The sequence below is a fragment of the Neolamprologus brichardi genome, chromosome 15 (assembly GCF_056152115.1).
Source record: "Neolamprologus brichardi isolate AB-2024 chromosome 15, ASM5615211v1, whole genome shotgun sequence".
NCBI lineage: Eukaryota > Metazoa > Chordata > Actinopteri > Cichliformes > Cichlidae > Neolamprologus > Neolamprologus brichardi.
The window spans coordinates 34850023-34859137 of NC_142118.1; positions in this window are offsets into that span (position 1 = coordinate 34850023).

Genomic DNA, 9115 nt, shown 5'->3' on the forward strand with positions numbered 1-9115 from the left:
CTTGTGGTAGTCACACCAGTTTCACTGAAGTCATAATGCCAAGTATGGTTAGTGTCACTGCGAATGATTTGAACCTGACGGAGCCATCTCTTTGCAGAACGAGCGCTGAAGCCATCTGGTAAGCTGTATGGTTATGTGCTGGATGATGGTGAAGTCGGATTAGTCTAATATAATTGTCTGAGTAACAGTTTCCAAAGATGTTGAGCGCAGTTTGATGAGCTTTTTCCTGCTGTCGATATTCCTGTCTAAAGGCTGTGGTTCACCGAGGAGGGTGGGCCCAGAGAGTTCGATTTCTTTGCGACAGGCACTGAGTCAAGTGAAGTGATGCAGACTGGTGTATTCATCCAAGAGTGCGGTGGCTAACTACGTGATGATTTGCAGAGGCACACTAACATTTCCTTTCCTAATAGTCCCTTCTCAAATAAGACATTTATAGACTTTCTTTTCCAATAAGTTTTAAATCTGGATTTTGCTCCATTTTCAAAATAAAAATACCCATCCGCAGCGTTTCTAAAGACCCATAAAGTGGTAGAAAAGACCATCCACTCCCACTTTATGGAGTAGAAAAGTGATGGCCATACACTGTGATGTGAAAGATTTCACCAGTGTAAGAATCTGTGTAAATACAAGTTGAAAAGGCATCTAAAGCAGAGAAACATCCGTAGCTTTTGTGGTTCTCACAGAAATAAAACTTTTTTTATTTGCTCCAATCAACGTCAAAAGATAAAAGTTTGTTGAACCTCTATATACACAAATCAAGTTAACCTGCACACAGCCATTTCTAGTAAACACAGCTTTGCTTTTGTGGGTCACATGCACATATAAAGTTTGGGAATCACAACCATAAACTGCAGAAAAACAATGATATCACACATATGTGATATCACACAAACATGAGGGGCTTTTGTGAAGACCTGAGGGCGTTTTACAAACTTTTCACCATCATGGTGAAACGTCTCACCCCAAAAAAATCCCAAGTTGTGCAAGAAGTGTGGATGAGCCTTGATGACCGCAATTAAAACCGTCTGGGATGGCGACATTTTTTACAAGGTTCCACACTTTTCAGTGGTGTTGCTGAAACGCGACCTGATATCAGTGAGTATGTTTCAGTCTTTTATTTAAATGTCACCGGTCTGTTAATGAAACCATGCTGCCTCTAGTACATGCAGTGGCAATTGCTTATTGTTTCAGGAGGTGGTTTGACTAATTGGATGACTACCATTTCTATGTACTATAACCAATGGTGACACCTTAGAAACACAAAATTGCCTAAAATGAACAAACTACCAGAATGTAGAATGTATCTTATAAACAGATGGTGTCACTCTCATTAAAGACAACCAGATTTACAGTAATCCTTTTTAAAACAGCAGGGGCCCAGAGTCAGGGTGCTTAACTAAAGGCCACATTAACACCAACGGTAAAGACTTCCTGGCAGTGTTGTTAGTTTCAATAAGACACACCTCGCAAATTCTTAAAGAAAAAAGGAATGGAAAGAGCAAAACAGAATTAAAGGTAATTAAACTCAACGGACAACAACACAAATGGCCGCAAGGCTTGGTTTGAACGTGGAGTTTTGTTTATACTTAGTTATTATTTTGTTATATACATTTTTTCTCTCTCTGTGAACCTCCTTTCCTCTCTCTCTCTGACAGAGGCACACAGTCTAGCTATAGCTGTTGTTTTTCGCTTTGACTGTTTTTAATCTTTCTACCAAGCTCTTGCTCATAAGGACTCACTAGATTTCTCCCAGTAATTATTGTCACGAGGCACCATAGGATGAGTGTTGTTGTAAATAAATGTGAATGAAAGCGAGAGTTGTCATGTTTCTTGAATCCGAGGCCCTTGCCTCAAACCTCCAAATGCTCTCAGCTGCTAAACACAAAGTTTGTTTTGATGCTGTGTAGTGTTAATAGTTGACTCATGTGCCGACGTCTCAGCTGCAAAAAATGCTGCAGGGCCCTCGAACTCCCCGCACCGTAGCCCATTTGTTTAATTTTGTTTTTGTGGAAAGTCTTGGTGTCTCAAATTTCCACTTTCACATTCAAAGAACAAATGAGAAAATTTGTTCCAATATTAGATGGGCCCCATCTGAACTCTTTTATCGTCTTCTGCTTTTCATTCACACTTACGCTTGACTAAAATTGAAAAAGTCAGATAATGTGCTTGAGCATTGTTTAAGGATACAGTGCTACTTTCAAGGTCTCTTTTTGTTTTTTATTGTAAAGATATACAAGAATAGGGATATAGTTACAAAAGTTACGTATGTTTCTCCACCCAAGAGAAGCACCTTATTTAGAAGATGGAGAAGACGGTAAAATTCCATTAACTGTTTTGGTTAAGATGGGTGAGATTAATAGAATGACTCTTCTTTGGCAAAAACATATTGGAAACAAAAGAGTGCCATCAGTGCACATGGACTTTCTGTGTTCTGGGTCGTTTTTGATGCCTGAAGAAGCCCTGTGACCCTGATTTTGGTTCCCACCGAGGTGGCCGTCACCTCTGGTCCTCCAGGACTCCCACCCCTTAGCCGTAGGTGCCCCATATAGAGCCTTCCTACTCATGGGATGGGTGTGCAGATATTGGATTTAGGTCTTCAGTACTCTTGAAGGGGTGCGAATGGCACGGTTCTCCTGGATCCATCGCTGTCTGCCTCTGGCTCCTGGGGGGCATTATTTTGGCTTCCCACCCTCATTTTCAAATACATTTTCTGACAAAAACACATACACACACACCCTTTTTCTCTCTCACACTCATACTCACACACACTACACACAAAGATTGCTGATTTACCTGATGTATCTGTGCATTTTAAAATGTTTCAGGTGTTGTATGTTTGTTTTTCTTATAAGTGCGGCGGCTGGCGATAAATTAGGCATTACTATACATTCCCCATTACGTCATCACCTTTGCACTGTATGCCACATATAATGTAATAACTTTAAATAACAAGAATACAAATGAAGAAATAAACAGGCCTTTGAAAATCTTGGATCAGATCATAATTCTGACTGCAAAGAAATATGTATATATATTCTTACCCAGCGATACTGTGGGTGAAAAAGTCAACTTTTCCTAATACATTGTATGAATCTTCAGTTACATGCAGGTCTCTGAATAAGGCTTTGTATAATTCTCCCCCCAAAGGAAGGGAAAGAGCATGTAATCAGTTTGTTTGTTTGTTTGTTTGTCTCTGTTTGTTACAGTCTAGAGGCCACACTTTTCTACACATTTGTGCGATGGTAGATACCAACAACAGCTTGAGCTGATTCAATTTTGATCGCACCGAATGCAAAAATCAGTAAAACCGTTATATTACCCAGAACTTTCTATGGATTGTCTTCAAACTTCACAACAATGCACGAGGCCTTGGTGGGCATGAACACCTGAGTCAGCTGAGTGTTTTTTATTCACCACCACTATTTGCGCCCAAGGTCAAAGTTGAGCTTGAAAAAAAGATTTAAGAAACTGTATTGAGTAATCTATGAAAGGTCATGGGCATTTTTCCAGGACGACGCCCTATGATGTCTCAATCAAGTTTTGCATAATCACACACTACATGAATATATCTTAAAATGTCAAGTTTTTACAGCCAAAGTTTTAGTATGGGAGGTCGTAGGTCAAAGGTCATGGACACAGCTTTTTTTATGTTGACATCAGCATAAAACGTCAAAGCTTTAATGCTTGTTTGTAATTTTATAGTTAATATTTCTCTTTGTTTTCAGATGACAGAGTTTAAATAAACTTTAGCCTTATTAAAGTCTAATTTCTTTGTCATTCATTTGTTTTATTTTCAAAGCGACCATATGTCCATCATCTCGTGCTTTCATAAATTCAAGTGTACCATCTTTTTCATTTGTTTGTTGCCAGTAAATGAATAATTCGGTCATTTCATCTTCCACAGCATGTTTTTTTCTCTTCTTTCTTTTTTCTCTTTACTAATGCCCTTCAAAATGGGTGTTGATGAAGAATAGTCCAGAAACACATTATCACTCTTAATTTGACAAAGCCTTTTATTCATTCCTACACTGCAGAAGCCTTTTGGGTGTTTCTCCCAACTCGAGGCACCACTATTGGGTTTCAAGCCCTTTATTTAGTTCAAATCAACATCCACACCCAGAACAAATGGTCTACCTCAGATGACTTTGAAAACAGATTACACAGGATGAGCCTCGGACTCCAACCGTGTCTCCTATAATCTTTGATAACGCTCCAAGTAGCCTCTTCATATCGTACGTAACAGCAGATCAAAAGTTCTCTTTTCATTTAGCTTTTCTTTTTTTTCTTATTTTTTTGCTGTAGGTCTCCTGTCCAGTCATCTTAGCAAATGAAATGAAAATAGAAATATAAAATGTATTAATGTGGTACTATAGGGGGGCTTACAATCGAGATTTTAAGTGAATACAAGACATATGACCTCTAATTTTTAGAAGAACTAGTAATATCAAATGCATGAGTTAGCTAGTTAATTAGACGCTCAGGTTTTTTGTTAAGCATTTCTCTCTAGATGCCAGTGCATTTCTTTGGCTTGCACACTTTGTGTAGACTTAACTTTATATTAAAAGGCTTGTATTGTACTTGTATCTGAACAATGGTGATTGTGCAAAAGTGTGCCGCTCCAAGGGGCTGTCAGTCAGACACAGAGAGAGAAGAGGAGGAACGTGGAGGAGGAGAAGAATCACCCTCAGGGAGGATACAGCGCGGCAGGAGACAACATGGTAAAGGCAGCAGGAACACTCCAAAAACGTGGCCGACTGCCAGGAGAAGTTTAGCGGCTCTCGGCTGACACAGCACTTTACTGTTACGGCCACACAAGCACACAAGCTCTCTCTGGTTGCGGCTTACACGGCTTTGCACTGAAATAGGCTCTTCCAGCCTTGTGCCTGTGCACTGCGCACACACATCAAGATCAGATGCAGTCAGACTTGACACTATCCTTAAAAAAAACAATATGTGCGCACTTGAACTGTCTAAATAGAGCTTGTCAGGTACTATGCAAACAGCCAGTGTTAGACAGTCAACACAAAAACCCTTATATGAATGTGTTGCATTCATATAAACATCCTCTTCCTTCTTAAGAGTGCATATATTGGATTGCAATTACCTGCCACACAAGGTCAAGCATATATGGCTCAGCTCACTATGATTCTTTTGGTTTGTTTCAAAGTGTCATACCTTATACTTATACCTTTTATGTCATTTCTTCTGAGAGACATAAAAGGTATAAGCAAAACAACAGCTTAGATAGCCTAAGTCGACATTCAACAGGCCAACCCCGTGAAATGGTTTATGAGTTGCCAGGGTATGGTTGGATGAAAATTGCATGTATAGTATGAATTGTTTGTAGACTGTGATTGATTGATGATCTGGCAACTTTGGTGACAAAACTTTGATTAAGAAAGCAAAGAAAACTTAGGAATGTGGATAAAGATTACTGAAGAGTTCAAGGAGAAGTAGCAAAAGAAGAAGGGACCAGAGGATAACCTTAAATTACATCATTTCCTTAGGGCAGGCCTCTTCAAATGGCGGCCCGCAGGCCACATGCGGCCCAGAAGCAATCTCTGAGTGGCCCTGCCCATGGTTCTAGCAGAGATGCAGAGAAAACGGAAAAAAAACCAAAAAGAAATTCCTACAGCATAGTGTGGACTATGAATGCAACACTCCTAGTAGCCTAGCAATATTCCACCCACAATGCACCGTGTTGTAAACATATCAAGCTATCGCTTCACCATTGCCTTCGGATTGCACTGACATCTTATGAGCCAACAGTTGCCGCAATTGTTCAGGAAAGAAAATGTCACTTCTCCCATTAATAATGTCAGGGTAACTATAGCCCACATATCAACATAATGTGGAATGTCTAACAAAGCCATGCCTAATTACAGGGGTTGATATAAAACAAAACTGTATTACCTCAGTGTGCAGCAGTAAATGTTGTATTCTTATGTGTTACTGCTATGGGTTTGTGCACTGATAGCTTTGATAGGATTGACTGTTCTATTTTAATTGTGTTAAATGCACTTTAAGATGTGTCTGGGTTACATATATATTGAAAGGGAACTTTCAAAATGTTTTTTTTATTTTATTTTTTATTTTATTGGAGTTTTTGGTGTGCATTTGTGAGATGTCACCAGATTTAAAAGGGACAAAATGAATAAACATTACTTGTTTTTCAATACGTTTCTGTTGGTTTGAAATTCATCACGATATGCTGCTTGGCTGCTAAAAAAATATCTGGCCCAGATAAATTCCTTGTTTTGAAAATCTGGCCCAACCAACTTTTTAGTTGAATAGCCGTGCCTTAGGGATTATTAAAGTATTTTGATTCTGATTTTGATTAAAATTGATCAAAAACTGTAGAGTTGGCACATATGCAGGACTATCACAATGATTTATTTTTGTTTTTTCATATATAATGCAGTGAGTGACAACTGTAACACGTGGAGCTAGGAGCTGTCTGCTGATTCTGTGATTAGCATGTTGACCCCAGCAACTCCTGTAGTTAGCATTGTCCTGTCACAGCAAGAGCGCTTTGGCCTTTTTCCTGCACTGGATTTCCTCCCACAGTCCAAAAACATGCATGCTAGCTTACCTGGTGATTCAGCAGGTGTGGAGACAAGTGTGCAGTTTCTTTGTTAGTCTTCTGAAGGACTGTTGATGTGTCCATGGTGTACCCTGCCTTTTGCCCAATGGCAGCTGGGATCACTTCCAGCACCCTTGACACCCAAAGATAGTTAAGTGATTATGAAAATGAATGGATGGAGTGATTACAGACACTTAACGCACTCAAATTTGGTAGAGTTGTTTTAAGACAACTCTAAAGTAAATACTAGCTTTCCAAGTAATTTATCACCAATCTGACAATGCTGACAAGAGTTTTAAATGAGCCGTCAAAAATACATCCGATGTTTCCAAATATATTTTCCCTGGCTGCCTGAAGATCATATTTTCATTACCTTTTTTCAAATCGTAATTGCAACATTAATAGCTTAAGGGTGAAAGCTCCTGCTTCTTAGCAGGAGCTTTCAGAGGATTTGGATTTCTGTAACTATGCCCAACTGTCTGATGACTACACAGAAATTGTCAGTTTTTAAGCTCTGACTACAAAAGTTCAGAAGAATCACTTTTACCAAAGACCAGCATCGACAACATCAAAACATACAGCACTGTGCAAAAGTCTTAAACCACCTTTGATTTCTTTATGTTAGAAAATAGTTGTAGTGATTTATTGAAATGTGCAAACGTACATGGAAAGACACTATGTAAGGCAAAAACAGTTTGTGCAATTAGCTTGAGATTCACTATTTGGTTTGACTACCTTTATCCTTCTACACAACTTGAACTCTGTCAGGCGAGCTTTAATGCAAGCTCCTGTCAATTCTTTAAGCGGTCTTCAGAAATAGTTCCACAGGCTTCTTCTCTCCAGGACATTCAAAGCTCTTCATTGAATGTTGGCTGCTTTTTCTTCCCTTCTCTCTCTCTCTCTCGAGATTTTCCCACACTGCTTTAATAATACTGAGGTCCGGGCACTGGGGAGGCCAATCCATGACGGTGTTTAATTGTATGTTTTTCTATCCAGGTGTGATTTTGCTGCACTGGCAGTGGGATCACTATGATTCTGAAAAATGAAGTTGCTAATCAAATGCTTTCCAGGTGATATTGCATGGTGGCTCAAAATCTGATGGCATGTTCTGTGTTCATAAGTCTATTGTTTTTGACAAACAATGACACTGCACTGTGTTTTAGACATTCACTGTTGTATCTCTCCCGACCTTTGACAAGGCTATTGATGATGATTTGCTTTTTCAATTCAGTCCTTGTGTAATTTGGCATACCTCAGCCTGTTTCCCTTAATTAAGAATGGCTTCTTGACATCTTTCTACTGAGAGCATTTTTAATGAGGTTCCAGTGAACAATGCATGAACTGACAGAAAGGGCCCAAAGAATCTCTCAGGTTCTGTATCAAGTCTTTGCTGAATTTGTTAATTTGTTACAATTTCTTACAGACATGACTTTCACATACTGTGCATAGTTTTTTTTTTTTACACCTGCCACTTTTTTCTTTTTTCCTCCACTTATCGAGTTTCTTCCATTTGTTTTAAGATCACTGTACATTACACACAGTGCTGACATGCGGTGAGTTTTTCTCTAGTAGATCTTTGGTAATCACCTCGTTGGTGCCAAAAAAAACAATTTAATACCTGCCAAAATCTGTTATCTGTTCATGTATTTAACTGCTAATAACAAAATGTCTAAAAATTAAATTTAAAATTTGTTCTTTGCTAAGTTCTCTAATATGTGTAGATACAACACTGGTTTAAACCTCGAGTTAGAAAATTAGGTGAATTGGTAATTGGTCATTTTTATTTTTATTTCAACATGAGAACAATATACAGGTACATTTAGAAATGAAAATAAGAGAGAAAAAAATACTATACAAAATACATACAAAAAATGAATGTTAAGTAGCTTAAAAGACCATTTTTTAAAAAGCCTTTTCTCTGGTAAATAGTTGAGGACTGGACTGAAAATGAGTGAAAAAGCAGCGAATGTCCAAAGAAAAAAAGAGCAAGAGAGTCTGGTTCCTTGGAAACAGAATATAAAGAAATGACGGGTGGCTCAAGACTTTTTCACAGTACTTCATTAGTTACTTCATATTTATTTTTGATGGAAATTGTCCACAGTGGCAAGTTAGTGTATAGAGGACGAATAGAAGTGTCCTACTAGCCTATAACTTTAGAGTTCACGTAACCAAAGTTGCTGCAGGCTAACCTCATTCTAAAGTGAACTCAGTCAAAGGTGATATGGTTTTCTTGCAGTGAGGTAACGTAAGCTAATATTAGCTTGGAGAGACAAAGGAGCAATACTGTCACATAACTGGCTGATTACATGCCAAAGAAACCTGACTTCCACAGTGCTTAGAACTACCATCCGGTGATGTACTGTTTTAGGAAAGTCTACTTCCAGTGCTCCCTGCCAACTACTGGTAAAGGGACAATAATTTTAGGGAAAGTGTCTCACAAATGTGAGGGCAGCTTCAGGTCATATAAAAAAAAAAGAGGTCTTGCTTTTACAATCACACATTCAGCATCGACTAAAATGTTTCCCTTCCGCT